A 19476-nucleotide genomic window follows, 5' to 3' on the forward strand; every position below is an offset into this window, starting at 1 on the left:
CTTATTGCTTGGGGGTAAAAGCTGTTGAGAAGCCTTTTGGTCCTAGACTTGGCACTCCGGTACCACTTGCCATGCGGTAGTAGAGAGAACAGTCTATGACTGGGGTAGGTGGGGTCCTTTTTAGGGCCTTCCTCTGACACCACCTGGTGTAGAGATCCTGGATAGCAGGCAGCTGAGCCCCAGTGATGTACTGGACCGTACGAACTATCCTCTGTAGTGCCTTACGGCCTTCAGAGGGCATAGCAAGATTTCTTATAAGCTTCCGGGTTAGATTCCTGCACCTTGAAATCGGCAGCTCTACCCTTTAGCTCAGTGCGAATGTTGCCTGTAATCCATGGCTTCTGGTTGGGGTATGTACATACAGTCATTGTGGGGACAACGTCCTAGAGGCACTTATTGATGAAGCCAGTGACTGATGTAGTGTACTCCACAATGCAATCGGAAGAATCCTGGAACATGTTCCAGTCTGTGATAGCAAAACAGGCCTGTAGTTTAGCATCTGCTTCATCTGACCACTTTTTTATAGACCGAGTCACTGGTGCTTCCTGTTTTAATTTTTGCCTGTAAGCAGGAATCAGGAGGATTGAATTATGGTCAGATTTTCCAAATGGAGGGCGAGAGAGAGCTTTGTATGCGGCTCTGTGTGTGGATTAAAGGTGATCTTAATTTTTTTTTCTTTGGTTGCGCATTTAACATATTGATAGAAATAAGGTTACACGGATTTAAGTTTCCCTGCATTAAAGTCTCTGGGCCACGAGGAGCGCCACCTCTGGGTGAGCGGTTTCCTGTTAGCTTTCCCACTCGCCTTCTCCGGATCCTTACGAGGGACCCCACTCTGTGTCCTCTGTATCTGCGTCTCTTTCTCTTGCCAATAACGGGGATGTCGACCTTGTCGGGTGTTCGCAGTGTATCCTGTGCTTCCTGCTTGTTGAAGAAAAAATCTTTGTCTAATTCGAGGTGAGTGATCGCTGTCCTGATATCCAAAAGTAATTTTTTTGCTGTAAGATACGGTGGCAGAAACATTGTGTACAAAATAAGTTACAAATAACTCGCAAAAAAAACACATAATAGCACAATTGGTTAGGCACCCGTAAAACTGCCTAAATGACTATCGACCCGTAGCACTCATGCCTGTAGCCATGAAGTGCTTTGAAAGGCTTGACATGGCTCACATCAACACCATTTTCCTAGAAAACCTAGACCCACTCCAATTTGAATTCGCCCCAACAGATCCACAGATGATGCAATCTCTATTACACTGCCCTTTCCCACCTGGACACCTATGTGAGAATGCAATTAATTGACTACAGCGGAGCATTCAACACCATAGTGTCTTCAAAGCTCATAAGATAAGGACCCTGGGACTAAACACCTCCCTCTGCAACTGGATCCTGGACTTCCTGACGGGCTGCCCCCAGGTGGTGAGGGTAGGTAACAACAAATCCTCCACTCTGATCCTCAACACAGGGGCCCCTCAGGGGTGCGTGCTCAGCCTCCTCCTGTACTCGCTGCAGACCCATGACTGCGTGGCCAAGGACGCCTCCAACTCATTCATCAATTTTACCGATGACACAACAGTAGTAGGCTTGAATACCAACAGTAAAGAGACAGCCTACAGGGAGGAGGTGAGGGCTCTGGGAGTGTTGTGCCAAAAAAAGTACCTCTCACTCAAAGTCATCAAAACAAAGGAGATCATTGTGGACTTGAGGAAGCACCCCCTTATCCACATCGCCATCAGTGGAGAAGGTGGAAAGCTTCAAGTTCCTTGGCGTACACATCACTGACAACCTGAAATGGTCCACCAACACAGACAGTGTGGTAAAAAAGGCGTAACAGAAATGTTGCTTGTCACCTAAAACCCTCACAAACTTTTACTGATGCACAATTGAGCATCCCGTCGGGCTGTATCACTGCCTGCTATGACAACTGCACCACCCGCAACCACAGGGCTCTCCAGGAGGGTGGTGCGGTATGGTCAACGTATCACCGGGGGCAAACTACCTGCCCTCCAGGAAACCTACATCACCCGATGTCACAGGAAGGCCAAAAAGATCATCAAGGATAACAACCACCCGAGCCCTTACCTGGTCACTCTGATATCATCCAGAAGGCGAGGTCAGTACAGGTACATCAAAGCTGAGAGACTGGAAAACATATTCTATCTCAAGGCCATCAGACTGTTAAATTGCCATAACTAGCACATTAGAGGCTGCTGCCTATATAAATAGAATTGAAATCACTGGCCACTTTAATAATGTTTACATATCCTGCATTACTCATCTCATTAAAAGTAGTTTTTCAACCACTCCACAAATGTCTTGTTAACAAACTATAGTTTGGGCAAGTCGGTTAGGACATCTACTTTGTGCATGACACAAGTTATTTTTCCAACAATTGTTTACAGACAGATTATTTCACTTATAATTCACTGTATCACAATTCCAGTGGGTCAGAAGTTTACATACACTAAATTGACTGTGCCTTTAAACAGCTTGAAAATTATAGAAAATGATGTCATGGCTTTAGAAGCTTCTAATAGGCTAAATGACATCATCTGAGTCAATTGGAGGTGTACCCGTGAATGTATTTCAAGGCCTACCTTCAAATTCAGTGCATCTTTGCTTGACATCATGGGAAAATCCAAAGAAATCAGCCAAGACCTCAGAAAAACAATGGTAGACCTCCACAAGTCTGGTTCATCCTTGAGACATTTTCCAAATGCCTGAAGGTACCACGTTCATCTGTACAAACCATAGTACGCAAGTATAAACACCATGGGACCACGCAGCTGTCATATTGCTCAGGAAGGAGACATGTTCTGTCTCCTAAAGATGAATGTACTTTGGTGCGAAAAGTGCAAATCAATCCCAGAACAACAGCAAAGGACCTTGTGAAGATGCTGGAGGTAACAGGTACAAAGTTTCTAGATCCACAGTAAAACGAGTCCTATATCGACATAACCTGAAACGCCGCTCAGCAAGGAAGAAGCCACTGCTCCAAAACTCCATAAAAAAGCCAGACTACGGTCTGGAACTGCAAGATCGTACTTTTCGGAGAAATGTGCTCTGGTCTGATGAAACAAAAATAGAACAGTTTGGCCATAATGACCATCGTTATGTTTGGAGGAAAAATTGGGAGGCTTGCAAGCTGAAGAACACCATTCCAAGTGTGAAGCACAGGGGTGGCAGCATCATGTTGTGTGGGTGCTTTGCTGCAGTAGGGACTGGTGCACTTCACAAAATAGATGGCATCATGTGTAAAGAAAATTTTGTGGCTATATTGAGGCAACATGTCAAGATATCAGTCAGGAAGTTAAAGTTTGGTCGCAAATCGTTCTGGACAAATGGACAATGACCCCAAGCATACTTCCAAAGTTCTGGCAAAATGGTTTAAGGACAACAAAGGTCAAGGTATTGGAGTGGCCATCACAAAGCCCTGACCTCAACCCTATAGAACATTTGTGGGCAGAACTGAAAAAGCTTGTGCGAGAAAGGAGGCCTACAAACCTGACTCAGTTACACCAGCTCTGTCAGGAGGAATGGGCCAAAATTCACCCAACGTATTGTGGGAAGCTTTTGGAAGGCTACACGAAACGTTTGACCCAAGTTTAACAATTTAAAGGCAATGCTACCAAATACTAATTGAGTGTATGTAAACTTCTGACCCACTGGGAATGTGATGAAAGAAATAAAAGCTGAAAGAAATGATTTTCTATACTATTATTCTGACTTTTCACATTCTTAAAATAAAGTGTTGATGCTATCTGACCTAAAACAGGGAATTGTTACTGGGATTAAATGTCAGGAATTGTGAAAACTGAGTTTAAATGTTTTTGACTAAGGTGTATGTAAACTTCCGTTTTCAACTGTATATACTGTCTTCCACACTATTCTACTGTATCTTAGTCTATGCCACTCTGAAATTGCTCATTCATATATTTATATATTGTTAATTTCATTCCTTAACTTAGATTTGTGTGTATTTTGTATATGTTGTAAAATTGTTAGATATTACTACACTATCAGAGCTAGAAACACAACCATTTCGCCACACCCCCAATAACATCTACTAAACACAAACTTTGAAAGTTACTTCATGTGAAGTCGTAAAAACCATTAAGCGCTATGATGAAAAGTGCTATGATCATGAGGACCGCCACAGGAAAGGAAGACCCAGAGGATAAGTTCATTAGAGTTTCCAGACTCAAAAAACAGCCCAAAAAACTCCTTCACCGAGTTCAAGTAACAGACACATCTCAACTTCAACTGTTCAGAGGAGATTGTGTGAATTAGGCCTTCATGGTCCAATTGCTGCAAAGAAACCACTACTAAAGGACACCAATAATAAGAAGAGACTTGCTTGGGCCAAGAAACACGAGAAATGGACATTAGACCGGTAAAAATATATCCTTTGTTCTGATGAGTACAAATTAGAGATTATGGGTTCCAACTGCCGTGCCTTTGTGTGACACAGAGTAGGTGAACGGATAATCTCTGCATGTGTGGTTCCCACCATGAAGCATGGAGAAGGAGGTGTGATAACACTGTCAGTGATTAATTTAGAATTCAAGGCACACTTAACAAGCATGGCTACCACAGCATTCTGCAGCGATATGCAATCCCATCTGGTTTTCACTTAGTGGAACTATAATTTGTTTTTCAACAGGACAATGACCCAACACACATCCATGCTGTGTAATGGCTATATAATCAAGAAGGAGAGTGATGGAGTGCTGCATCAGATGACCTGGCCTCCACATTCACCCGACCTCAACCCAATTGAGATGATGGTTTGGGATGAGTTGGACCGCAGGGTGAAGGAAAAGCAGCCAACAAGTACTCAGCATATGTTGGAACTCCTTCAAGACTGTTTGAAAATAATTCCAGGTGAAGCTGGTTGAGAGAATGCCAAGACTGTGCAAATTTGTCATCAAGGCAAAGGGTGGCTACTTTGAAGAATCTAAAATCTAGTTTGATTTGTTTAACACTTTTTTGGGTTACTACATGATTCCATATGTGTTATTTCATAGTTTTGATGTCTTCACTATTATTCTACAATGTAGATTTTTTCTTTTTAAGTAAAGAAAAACCCTAATTTTAGGTGTGGTAACTTTTGACTTGTACTGTAACTAAATCCTTCCAGTTATCTAATGTAAGTTAACTGCTTAATGTTAACCTGAATTGTGAATTTCTCAGCCTTCTTTGAATGTTGCGCCTCTTGTCGAGATCAGTGGTGCCTTCATAGTACTTTGTCTAGTTGGAAGATAGAAGAAAATCTGCTCAAGGTATGCCATTGAAGTGCAAGCTACATACAAACAGAAAGCTACAATAACAGTTATCTAGCTAGCTAACGTTAGCTAAATACAACTGTCTGGCTAGCTAGCTGACTAGGCAGACTGAGGTAAATAAGTACAGTAGCTAGCCAAGTCAATCTAAAAACAGCTTAAATGATTTATTCCTATTTTACAATATTTTCTTATGTAAAGACCGATATATGGTAAAGAAAGAGTGTTCTCTTTCCAGTCTTTTCGGTCTTCTGAAGCAGTAGGTAGTCAGCAATTAGTCACTGTCAAAAATGCTGTCCTTGGATAGCGATTATGAGGTAATAATTTTGTGACAACTAAGTGGGCGCTTATGTAGTGATATAGAATTAAAACTGCTAGGTAAAATAAAGCCAAGCAACCAGAATAGCAACGTACGCTTTACTTCATTACGTAGGCCGGTCAGAATTTTGAAAGTTCTAGCAACTACCCTAGCAGCGGAAGCTAGAACTCATCAAATCCCATTGTGAGGCAGGGAAGGACACTTTTTGGCAGGGGGACACTATTTGACATGACAGCCCCCAAAAGGCTAGGCCCGGCTCTGAGTGCATGTGTGGGGATGGATGTGGGTACGCTAACCCGAAAGCCACTGCAACCTCTCATGATGAGTTCAGATTTTTTGTGGCCCTCGACCCCATCAAAGTTGCCCATACTTGTTCTAAATCTAACCCTAACCATAACCTTAGTGAGCAGTTGTTTATCAACAGATAGTTTGTTGATATGACCATCTGTAGAGCTTCTACAGATGGACTATTCAGACTATCCAAATAAAGTGTGACTGTGCTTCCTCCTACATTGTCATTGTTAGTCTCTCAGCATGGAGTGAATTATCTGCAGTATGACAGTGTGTAAATGTAGAGTTTAGCCTAGCTGCCTCCACAGTTGACTGCTGGGACTGAAAAGACAGTGACAAAGGGATAGGGAGTGAACGGAAAGGGAGAACATGAACAGAGGGATGAAAATAGAAACTGACGGGAGAGAGAGGGAGACAGTAATCTCCAGTTTAATCTCCAGTCAAATGGGGTATTGTACATTCCTTTAATTAGCAGCACAGTCCAAAGAACATACTTTTTCTAAATGTTCCTCAAATACATTTTGTGGATCCCTGCCTGGGCTGACAATGAGAGTGATTTGGGATATTGACTCCCCATGAGCTGGTTTTACTCACTCATTCCCTCTGTTTGGAAACAATGATCCCCTGCTAATCCTATTGCAGCCATGCCAAAATCTGAGAGGCCCAGATTGAGATGTGTGTCTAGCCTCACACACCACGTGCCTCATCAGCCCATCCAGGCTGCCTGAGAATTGGTCTGGTCATTGTCTCCTGAGAGGAAACGTTATCTGAGGTAAAAGGATCTTCTCTGTTTGCGTGCCAAAGTAGTTCATCTGGGAGAGAGACAGGGGGAAACCACCGGCTGTTAAAAGCAAATTGTAAAAAAGTTTTGAGAGGGGTGTTCTGGATGGGCTTTAGGGAGTTCTGGACTGACTTGTAAGACTACACTCTGAACTTGGTGTGGGCCGCAGGACTAAGACCTAGATTCAATCAGATCAAGCATCAACTGCCGATAGCAGACACCCACATAGTGGATGTTTTGCCGGTGTCAGGAATGCATTTGAGCCGTCAAATAAACCGAGCAGCTGCTCTTGCAATCATTTTCAAGAAGCCACACCTACCCCACTCGTGTTAGAATTTAAAAACGAGACAGTGTAGGCTATATATAAGAATAATTAAGCTCAAATTGAAAAATCATTCAATGAAATAATGACGATTTCTATCATCCTAATCGAAGTGTAGATTAGTTCTCACATTCCAGTGTTTGAACTTGTAAACAAGGCTGCATGGAATTTCTGTTAATGTGACTCCATGCAGCCAATGGCAATGTCCACTTTAGTTATAATGCCAGGAACAGCTTGTGGATTGACAGCTTCAATGCAGATCCACATCTGACACCCCCAAAACAATCAGCTAAATGTCGGCTAAAGTGGATCTGATTGAAAAGTGTCTTCTTTCCGTCAATGTCCTTTGGTTTCCTTTGGCATCCAACATGGTCCTTTGTCTAGCTGAGTTTCAGTGGTCCAGGCAGGTCCAGGTGGACCCTCCTCCAGTGTAGAGCTGCAGCAGGCAGCAGCCAGAGAACATGCCTCAGAGCAAGAGGACAGGAGCAGGCACCATGGGCCTTGGAACCAGGAGAGGGAGCTTCTCTGATACTATCCTCTGTAAGTTGCAGCCCATCTGGTAAGGACTGATAGGGGAGGTGGAAAGAGACATCAGTCTGACTCAGTGGGGGATGAGATAGGTTTCTAGACCTTGTAAACATAGTAGTTTAATGATGATGCGATAGAGTGAAAGAGAAAGAATATAGCGGGAGAGTGAGAGAGAGAAAGAGAGAGAGAATCTGGAGGGTCCTTTGACTTTGAGAAAGAGGAGAGAGAGATAGAAAGGAGAGAGAGGAGAGAGTGATAGAAAGGAGAGAGAGGAGAGAGTGAGAAAACGAAGAAAGAGAGAGGGAAAAGAAAGTGAGCAGCTCAATGCAGAGCTGTTCAAAATCGATCCAGTATTGGCTGCAAACATCCTTTTCCCACTCTTCACTAAGATCTGGATGAAGGGAAAGATACCTTCAGACACCAAGGGTACCTAAGAAGGGCACACTATCCGATTGCAACAACTGGAGGGGCATCACACTGTTATCTGTTCCCAGCAAGATCTTTTGCAAGATTATCGTACAACAGATGTCTTCCTCTGTAGACAAAATGCTTAGGAATGAACAAGCTAGTTTTAGGGGAGGTAGGAGCTGTACAAACCTGATCTTTGCCCCTCAGGAACATAATTTAGCAATGTAGTGAGTGGCAATGGAAACTCTACATCAACTTCATTGACTTGCAGAAGGCTTTTGACAGCATCCACCGGAAAGGTTTATGGAAGATCTTGAGAATTTATGGATCCCTACCCATGTTGTTAACATCATGAAACTGTTCTACAGCAACTTTTCATGCAATGTGGGAACGAGCGACATGAGCTTTGCTGTGAAGTCTGGAGCTCGTCATGGTTGTGTTTTGTCAGCTGTACTCTTGTGGCGAACAGAAGATCAGGCAAGAGGAGAACGATGGACCTTGTATTCTACTCTAGAACACCTTGACTTCACAGATTACCTGGCTTTTTTATCACACACCAACATCTACAAGACTAAACTGACAGAGTCCAGTCCTTTGGCTAGCAAGTCAGCCTGGTTATCAACTGCAGCAAGACAAGGTCATATCCATCAACATCAACACAGCAAAAGCAGTCAAAATCAAGGAACAGGACCTGGAGTTCACCCGCAGTTTTACTTACCTTGTTAGCACAATATGCAATAATGGAGGCACCAGCAAAGACATTTGCACCAGAATCAATAAAGCAAAAGCTATTTTTATGAAGTTTGGGAAATCTGGACCATACAGCACAAATAAAACCACAAAATATACCAGAGCTGTGTACTGGCAACTCTACTTTATGGTTCAGAATGCTGGAAAATAACAGAAGCAGACCTGAAAAAACTATCTTTCACACAACTTGTCTCTGGAGAATCATGCACATCTTCTGGCCAAACACAATATCAAAAATACTTAGACAAATGAAGCAGGAAGCCATGGATTCCATACTCAAGAGATGCTGCTGGAGCTAGATTGGACACTTCATGAGAAAGAGTACAGACTCTATCCCAAGAATAGCTGTCCTTTGGACTCCAGAGGGCAGACGTAAGAGTGGGAGGCCCAAGACAACGTGGTGGAGAATAATCAAGATCGAGCTTCAACAACATCAGCAGAGCTAGAGAAGATGGCCAGAGACAGACAGAAATGGAGTGGCTTTGTTGCTGCCCTATGCGCCAGCTGGCGCAGCAGGGATGAGTGAGTGAGTTAGCACTTCACATCATGAGTCTCCGCCACTCCATACACCCACTGCACTCTCGTCACTCATATGAACATTGCCCTTTTATCGAGGAGTCAAAGTGAGAGGAATTCCAAATTGAACCAATAACTAACAGCTTGGATGGACATGCTTCTCCGTCTCCCTTGTTATAGTTAGAGAAAGGAGAGAGAGAGGGGGAGGGGGAGAGAGGGAAAGAGAGAATATGTGCATGTGGTGTGTGTGTACATGTGAGAGTGCGTGAGGAAAGAGAGAGAGAGAGGGATGGAGAGGAACAAAGAGAGATAGGGAGTATATGTGTGAGAGGAAGGTAGGGGGAGCTTTCCACAGTATCATCTGACAGGAGAGGCTGAGCTCTGACAGTAGGTGTCAGAGCACTACGACTGAGTCAGACAGAGAGGTAGAGTCACAGAAGGAAAGAGAGAAAGTGGGAAGACATTTGGTGGTGAGGGATAGTGAAAGACCACTCTGTGAAGCAAGTAAGTAAAAGAGGGAGGGAGAAACTAAGAGCAGGTGAAATACGGAGAGAGCGAGAAGGAGAGAATGTAGGTGTCTACAGCACTTTCCATCAACGGTCTCCTGGCTAGGTTCTGCTGCATAGAGCAGTGCTGATCTTCAGCTGATTTCTTCATCCGATGCTGGACCCTGCCTCTGCGCTCTGCTCTCTGCTCACACACTGATGCCTAGAGTAAGTAACTCTGCTTTCATTGTGCATTAGCTGCTGCAGTTGATTTGATTGCCTCCTGTCTTTTTGTGTCCTGGCTGGCTGGATTGGCTGGATAAGCTCCGGTAACTATAATGTGTGTGTGGGTAGATGACCAGTGGAGTGGGGCAGAGGGAAAGGAAGACAGCAACATTAACTCTAGCTGTTGTTAGCTTTAAAATGGCAGGGGATTACTGAACATGTTGGCGTAGTAGAGTGGTTGTATACATGATAACGATCCAATAATCTGATGATAGTGCTTGGATTCATGGTTTTATGTCTGTAGGCTACGTTTGCAATCCAGATGAGATAACAATTTGTGTCAGAGACACATTCAATACCTTTGGATGTAAATGTTTTATACTCTGTGTCTTGATTATGCTTTTACTATTATGCTTTGATGCCTCATTCATTAAGTACATGTTGGTATCAAACTTTATAATATAAGCAATCCTCAACAGACTTGATTTTGCTGCTGAAGTTAATCACTAGATCAAATTGAATTTTTACTGCATCTTGAACCATGGTATCAATCTCTTGGTTGCACCAATAATGAGTGAGAATTTGCCCTCCACATTGCAGGCGTATCAATGGACTGCAGGATATGTTTATACAGTATGACTGGTATGGATTATACCCAACTGCGAGCATTGGACTGAGGATATTGAGCTATTGTCTTGGCGCAAACATGTTCTTGCTCACTTTCTTTTCCCTCTCTCTTTCTTCTTTTCCTCACTCTCTCCTCTCTCCTTTCTATCTCTCTCTCTCCTCTTTCTCAAGGTCAAAGGACACTCCAGATTCTCTCTCTCTCACTCTCCCGCTCTCTCGCTATCTTCTTTCTCTTTCACTCTATCGCCGCAGCTCAGGGACCAAAGAAATTAATGTCGTTCCATTTTGTTGTAATACATGCAAACCTGTCCAGTTAATTTGTATTTCCAGGTGTACTCCACACCCATCAGGGGAGGAGAGCGAGCTAATTTGCATTTTCTTATCAGAGCCCATGACCCAGCAGTACTGTGAGGAGGAAGGCTGTCCAGGTTTAAAATGCTCTCCCTGACTGGAAGTTTCCACGGTCGGTGTGGGACACGTAAACAAACACCCACACATAGCATTCATGGTAGTAGTGGCATCTTAATCAGTTGTGATTGAAGGTTGGTGACCTCTTGTCCTCTTCGCCTGGGGCTATTTTTGGACAGCTGTATTATGTAATGGTTGCATGACTCATTCTCTGTTTCAGTTCCCCAGATTAGCCCTGGACCAGGACATTCCCTCTGTCTGCCAATCACTCCTCCGTTAGAGAATGTTAACTGAGGCACGCATGGATGACCACTAGCACCAATCTGTCAGTTAGGCCAGTGTCACTATTAAATAAAAATAGATTACATAGTGCTAACTCAGAGGTGCGCAAAACCATTGATCTGGACTTGGTGTATCAGTGTATTTTTTAGAACATTCATCGTATGGTAGTTGTCCCGGTAATTGGTATTGTGATGTGACACATATAGGATAGTATTGGTGCTGTCATCAGTCACACTGTGAGACCATCATCTCTTATCTCCGTCAAACTCGCCCTCTGTTAAAACTCACCCTTAGTGAAATGATGATGATACACTCCCTGTATGTGTGCGTTGTTAGGTTGCTTTTAAGCTGCCATTGATAGGCACGCGCACGCACACATTCTGCTCCCGCGATCAGAGCCATTAAGCAGGCTTTGTGTGTTCCTGGGGTGAGGTGACAGGTTTCAGGCTGATCCTTCTAATCGCTCCGTACCTGTAGTGACTCCCTGTGTATTAGTGCCTGGGCTTTACCCAGCCTCTATCTAAACCAGACTAATACCTGATGCCAACGTGTTGCGCTGTTGTTGGTTGGCATAAGCGCAGCAAGACCCTGCTTTTTAATGGGACAGTATTATGACGGCCATGTTTTTGGTTTAGAAAAGCTTTTGACATGAGCTCTCTGTCTTTCTACTGTGTTTTCATATTGAATCTATGAAATAATTATAGTAAAGGAGCATTTCTGTCTAGGCCTGCCTAGGGTGACGTAGAAACTGACAACCACTTTCAGCCATCTGAAAATACTATAGAGCCAAAATGAAAAAATCAGGCAAACAAAGAGCATCATAATTGCTGTAATAGGGTCATCCTATGTTATAAGAACTACTGTTCATGAAATCTCTTGAATGTCCTCTGTTTACATAGGACAATGTGAATCACCAATGCATTCTAGCCAACTACTACTATACTACCCATGTTCACTTCTGGCAAGTTTCTTCCCTGCCCCCTAATTTTGGCAATGAATGAAATGGCCTAGACATTAGTAGATCATATTCTATCCCAAAAAGATCAGACTACAGCAAGTATGCCAATAAAACCAAAAGAGATATGCATCATTTTTCATCAAGTGGTGATTGAATCCATTATACGATTGATTGGCATTATCTAATGCAACATTTACTAATGTAATGTTAAAGAAAACAGAGTATAGTTAACTTTATTTACAGGATGATCTATAATGATGCATAAACCAAACATGGGATGACTTTATGAAATGTGAAGGTGTAGAGCGAAGATGTAAAGTGAAGATGTCTCTGTTTCCACCCCTCTCTCTACCCTGGTGCACTGGAACAATGATGTATTCTGGATAGCTGAACTCCTGTAAATAGTGAAAGGACATTTAGATGTCTATGGAACAGTTTTCCAACCAGAAAACTGTAAAACACTCACAGTGGGCTATGAGTTTTTCTAATCAGGTCACTACATTTAAAAAATCTTCTGGACCCTAGGGAGGATGAATAGGGACACAGAGATAACAACTGCAATTGGACAATAGGGAACAAATAGGGCTGAGCTTGCTTTATGCAGGATTGCAACGTCTATGCACCTATAATTAAAAAGGTATTCACATAGTCTATGTCATCACTATGTTGATAAATTAATTTCAGTCAATAATTTGGAATGAAAAGGTCTAGGTAGCCTAACCAGCCGAAGCTGGTAAAATTCACAATTTGTACCGAAATCAATGAGATTATATACCTAAATGCGTGATGTAGCGGCTTTGTTTTCCAGAGGCAGAGGGGACAGGGCGCATAGGCTGTAGGCTACCTGTTGTTAATCAGTAGCCTACAGTTTGTCAGACTGAAAAGGATTTATCCATTGTGCCCATGTTGGGCAGAGGTGTGAATGGTATCAAGGAAAGACATAAAGGAAAGGGTTGCATTAGCTTGTGCAAGCCGGAACGGCTCATATTATCTACTCCTGTTTCTGTAGCGTCAGGCAGCTTGATGTACAAGTATAACCCCTGGATAGGACAATAGTCTATCGCAGGGCCTCACCCCCAATCTATCTTCTTAATACTGAGTGCCAAGCAGAGACGCACCAGGTCCCATTTTCAGTCTTTAGTATGAATCAGCATACTGAGAACCACAGCTAGCTATCTATATCATAATGTATCTAGCAAACACTTTGCATAAAAAGCTGTTCATTTAGAAAGCCAATCAAAAAGATGCATTGAAATCGACCAAGGTCGCACCTAACCTTCTGATCTTTGCAGCAGCTTGCTCTAATGTCGTCGTGGCACACCACAGATAGCTGTACCACAGATTATCCATTATATTGACCAGATACTCAAGTGGCCTCTCATATAATTAAAATAGCAAGGCAGTCAGGAAGAAGCAAGGCAGGTGGGACCATTCTAGCCAATGAGAGGGCAGATACGCATGTGAACAAGAGGAACAACTCTGATTTAATGTGTTTTTTCTGAAAGTTGCCGGGATGTCACGTCCTACTTACGTACACTTGTAACAACCTTAGCATTACAACACTTCTATTCGATCAAATAAGCCTCACATAGCAAATAAGCCATACACATTTTTGTTGACCAAATTCGACACTCTATCATTGACCTCCATACAAAAACGTTTTAAAAAACTAAACAAACGCCACCTGCTGGAGAAGATGATTTTGGGCACAGTTATCCCTCTCGCTTCGCCTATCCTCTCTCGCTGTACACATCCCATCTTACATATTTCCCTCATCTTGATTCCTAGACAAGACCAAGCTAATGTTAGACATACTAGCCAAAAAAAAAGCTAGTTAGCAAGTTACTTGAGTAGAGACTTCAGCCACAGTTTCTAAATCAGCTATAACTAGCTAGATACAAAAAAATATATATCCAGTAGTTTAATAGCTAGCTAGCTAGCAAAATAACATGAATGGCTAAAGCTAATTCACTAGCTAGCTAACAATCGCTAACTAGCTAGCTAAATAATGGATTTGAGCTGTCCAATTAATTAATTCACTCTGGCGGCTAACATGTTATTGATGTGTTCAATAACTTTAGCTAAATAGTAATTACATCTTCAAAGCTGACATCAAATTATTATTACTATTATTTATTTATTTTTTTTGTGGAATTTTTACCCCCTTTTCCTCCCCAATTTCGTGGTATCCAATTGTTTTAGTAGCTACTATCTTGTCTCATCGCTACAACTCCCGTACGGGCTCGGGAGAGACGAAGTTTGGAAGTCATGCGTCCTCCGATACACAACCCAACCAAGCCGCACTGCTTCTTAACACAGCGCGCATCCAACCCAGAAGCCAGCCGCACCAATGTGTCGGAGGAAACACCGTGCACCTGGCAACCTTGATTAGCGCGCACTGCGCCCGGCCCGCCACAGGAGTCGCTGGTGCGCGATGAGACAAGGACATCCCTACCGGCCAAGCCCTCCCTAACCCGGACGACGCTAGGCCAATAGTGCGTCGCCCCACGGACCTCCCGGTCCCGGCCGGTTACGACAGAGTCTCTGATGGCACAGCTGGCGCGGCAGTACAGCGCCCTTAACCACTGCGCCACCCGGGAGCCCCCCCTGACATCACATTTTGATAATATGCACCGAGTGTAGAACAACTTTGTGACAGACAAGTAGATAGCTATTTTCCAGTGTCACAGGAAGTAGGCAGACTGGCTAATCGGAATGTGGAAGTGCTGCCAAAAGTGGGCGTAGCTAAAGGCTATAGAGGAGATTAAGAAATGTATTCACACACCTCTGCTCCAGGTCAACAGTGTATTGTCAGTGATGTTCAGTGGTGTGCACTGAGGGATGCAACAGGGTTAATGGACAGGGAAACCTTCAGAGTAGAGCTGCAATTTGCAGATAAAGTATTTCTGAGAAACAAGACCGCTTGGTAAATTGGCTTATTGAACCTCCAAACCACCCCCTGTGCCATGTGATGGAAATGTGTGTGTCTGTGTGTGTGTGTGTGTGTGTGTGTGTGTGTGTGTGTGTGTGTGTGTGTGTGTGTGTGTGTGTGTGTGTGTGTGTGTGTGTGTGTGTGTGTGTGCGAACGGAGTGTGTTCATGCATGTGACCGTATGTGCTGTGAATGTGTGTGTGTGTGTGTAAGTGGGGGGGATTTATATATTAGCAGCTCACCTTCCCATGCTAACCAGAGATTGGTTGTTGTGACAATCCTTATTCCTTAACTTTAACCCTTTTCTCAACCGGCTGGTAGAGCATGTTTTGACAATGGATTTAGAAGTGGATATGAAAAGAATCTTCACTTGAACTTGATTCGTCAATTGATTTGTCAACTCCCCCAGCACTCCTGCATCAATGTATATATCATTTTTATCCTTTTGGGTTGTTGTAGTTCAGTGTTGTGGCACTCTAACTTTGCCCACTCAGAGGTCTGAACATGTGGGAAACATGGTTTAAGAACATGGATCATTTGAAATTTAAGGGACATTCCATTTGGGATGTGACAAATGGACAATTTTGCTTAACGTTTAAACGAAAAGTTATATTTAACGCAGTCATATAACCCTGAAAACACCTTGGCTACAACATGTTTGTCTATAATGGTACACTACGGCTTTTTAAATGCAGACACATAACCTTTTCTGCATTCGGAAAGTATTCAGACCCCTTGACGTTTTCCACATTTTGTTATGTTACAGCCTTATTCTAAAATAGATTAAGTAGTTTTTCCCCCCTCATCAGTCTACACACAATACCTCATAATGACAAAGCAAAATCAGGTATTTAGAAATGTTTGCAAATGTATAAATAAATAAAAACTGAAATATCACATTTACGTAACTATTCAGACCGTTTACTCAGTACTTTGTTGAGGCACTTTTGGCAGAGATTACAGCCTCGAGTCTTCTTTGGTATGACACTACAAGCTTGTCACACCTGTATTTGGGGAGTTTCTCCCATTCTTCTCTTCAGATCCTCTCAAGATTTTTCAGGTTGGATGGGGAGCATCGCTGCACAGCTATTTTCAGGTCTCTCCAGAGATGTTCAATCGGGTTCAAGTAGGCCTAAGCTCTGGCTGGGCAAGTCAAGGACATTCGGAGATTTGTCCCGAAGCCACTCCTGTGTTATGTTGGCTGTGTGTCGTTGTCCTGTTAGAAGGTGAACCTTCGCCCCAGTCTGAGGTCCTGAGAGTTATGGAGCACGTTTTCAAGGATCTCTCTGTAATTTGCTCCGTTCTTCTTTCCCTTGATCCTGACTAGTCTCCCTGTCCCTGCCACTGAAAAACATCCCCACAGCATGATGCTGCCGCCACCATGCTTCACCGTAGGGATGGTGCCATGTTTCCTCCATTACATTTACATTTACATTTAAGTCATTTAGCAGACGCTCTTATCCAGAGCGACTTACAAATCCTCCATACGTGACACTTGACATTTAGTCCGAAGACTTCAATCTTGGTTTCATCAGACCAGAGAATCGTGTTTCTCATGGTCAGAGTCCTTTAGGTGCCTTTTGTCAAACTCCAAGCGGGTTGTCTGGTGGATTCCAATGAAGTCGTAGAATCATATCAAGGATGCACCTGAGCTCAATTTCAAGTGTCATAGCAGAGGATCTGACTACTTATGTAAATAAGGTATTTCTGTTTTTTTATCTTCAATATATTTTTTCTTTGTCATTATGGGGTATTGTGTGTACATTGATGAGGGGAGCAAAATAATTGAATACATTTTAGAATAAGGCTGTAACGTACCAAAATGTGGAAAAAGTCAAGGGGTATGAATACTTTCCGAATATACCGTAGTTTTGAAGTGCCACTGAACTGGCATTTTACTTTTCTGTAAAAGAATGCCGCTTCTGGAGCAGGACTAACATCCATCACTAGGCAACCAGAAGTCAAGCAAATAATCTTGAGCTGCCTACACTCTCCTAAAAACGTACTTTAAAATGTGTTAAATACCGTGACTTACCAAGCTTTTTAGTAGAAAAATAACACGTCTTCCGCTAAGAATCGACTCCTAAGATTCAGTAATTTTGGAACGGGGGAGACTGATTAGTACTTCAGAGAACACAAGCACTCGCATCTTTCATAGTGAGCTAGCGAGGGACAGAGAGAGTGGGGAGGGACACACTATAAGCATGTCAGCCACCAGGCAGATGGATTCAGAACCGTGCAGTAGGCCTATCTTCAGGCAATCTTGCAATGGAATGCTTTTTTTCATAATTTCTTGGCTTACAATGTCTCACAACTTCAGTAAAGCAGGGCCTGTCATCAAAGAATAGGCTAGGATATTCTATACGCAACAGACCGAAGACTGAACACACACTTGCATCATTAGCAAAGAGAAAAAGCAGGCGAGCCAGCTTCACTGTGATTCAAATTTTGTGGGGGAAAATAAATAAATAAATATTAACGTTAAAGATCCCAATTTCGTCTAAACGTTATAACGTTAAAACATTTGTACCTCCACATTGCACTATACACCACCTGATGGCATTGCTGGTGTGACCTTCTTCTAACTGCTTAACCGCCTGATAGAACATTGTTATTGCAACAAAAAAAACATCAAGATGCAAAAAATAAATGTTGGAAATTCTTATTTGAGTTGTTAGAAATAGGAATTTAAGGTGAAATCATTTTTTCGACATGCTTTTCAAGAAGAGACAGCTAAAGTTAATAGAGCGTTTCCAGCTTAAAGGCTCAGTAATGGTGCCCTCTGCTCAAGGTTTGTGTGCAGAATGCAGAGAGGCTCATTAATTGATTGTATATGGGCCGTTGAAAGCCTGACTGCCAGTCAATCCAGCAGTTGACTGCTTTGTGAGACGTTGTGTGAAGTAACATGTTTTGACTCAGTATACAGCTCTGGCCAGGATGCTAATAAGATCCTGTCACCAGAGAAAACGTGCACAGACAGAGGGAGGGAGTAGGAGATTTTAACCTCCCTTTTCCCTCTGTGTTGTTCAGAAAGTACAATTAGAATTACTTAGTAGTTATTTTTCAATGGTTCAGACATCCCAGTTTCCTGACAGCCCTAGTTATAGCCTGTCCTCACCACTTCACAGGCTCAGGAAACAATACTGTAGGCTAGTGGAACAAGGCAGAAAAACAAGTCTGGTTTAACCCCAAGTATTTACTGTTGAGAGACTGGAAAGACATTCAGCTCAGTCACATGATCCACAGTGTTAGCATGTTCCTCTCTCTAATGTGGTGAGGGCAAAACTTGGAACTCTATAATGGCCAGAATTCACACTACCATATATGTGATCTCTACCAGAGATTTTCCACTCAAAAGCAACCTAACCTGATTTTTCAACTGTAATAGACTCTAATCGTACCCACATAAAGTCATGATATATAAATGTCAATGACTCTGACTTTTCCTCTGTGCCCCACAGGAAAGAGGATGGAAGGATTCCTCGTATCTCTAACACACTAGAGCCCTCGCTGTCTCACTCCCACCCTTCGTATCGCACTCGCTCGTTATCAAAGGTAAGAGGGGGGTCCAAACCGCCCACTGCACCCACCCTGTCAGCTCTTCTATTCAGCCATGACTTCTTACCTCTCTTCACAAGCCTCTCTCTTACCTGTCTCTTTCTCTCCTGTTTTCTATTCATCCCCACTCCTCTCTGTGTTGTGTTCCCTTGTGCTGCTCTGTGTGCAGGTGAAAGGTGTCACCAATCAGATCGCTCCAGATCCAGTCTCATGGACAGTCTGCTCTGATATTTTTTTTCTTTCTTTCTTTTTTTGTTGTTGTTTCTTTAACCTTTATTTAACTAGGCAAGTCAGTTAAGAACAAATTCTTATTTACAATGACAGCCTACACTCACATTGAGTGATGGCCTATATGCCACAAGCTCCCGGGGTTGGGTCCGGTATTCATTGAAGTCACTATAAATTGGGCCTCCCAAGTGGCGCAGTGGTCTAATGCACTGCATTGCAGTGCTAGCTGTGCCACTAGAGATCCTGGTTTGATTCCAGGCTCTGTCACAGCTGGTTGCGACCGGGAGACCCATAGGGCAGCCCACAATTGGCCCAGCGTCGTCTGGGTTTGGGGAGGGTTTGGCCGGCATCACGCTCTAGCGACTGTGGCAGGCTGGGTGCATGCATGCTGACACGGTCGGCAGGTGTACGGTGTTTCCTCTGACACATTGGTGTGGCTAGCTTCTGGGTTAAGCAGGCATTGTGTCAAGAAGCAGTGCGTCTTGGCTGGGTCATGTTTCGGGGGCGCACGGCTCTCGACCTTCGCCTCTCCCAAGTCCGTACAGGAGTTGCAGCGATGGTACAAGACTGTAACT

General features: G+C 43.2%; 1 pseudogene; it reads left to right on the forward strand.

The window, feature by feature from the left end:
* Positions 1 to 19476, forward strand: part of LOC115138499 (rap1 GTPase-activating protein 1-like) — an 83950-nt pseudogene that overhangs the window by 31990 nt on the left and 32484 nt on the right.

The sequence above is a fragment of the Oncorhynchus nerka genome, linkage group LG2 (genome assembly GCF_034236695.1).
Source record: "Oncorhynchus nerka isolate Pitt River linkage group LG2, Oner_Uvic_2.0, whole genome shotgun sequence".
Lineage (NCBI taxonomy): Eukaryota > Metazoa > Chordata > Actinopteri > Salmoniformes > Salmonidae > Oncorhynchus > Oncorhynchus nerka.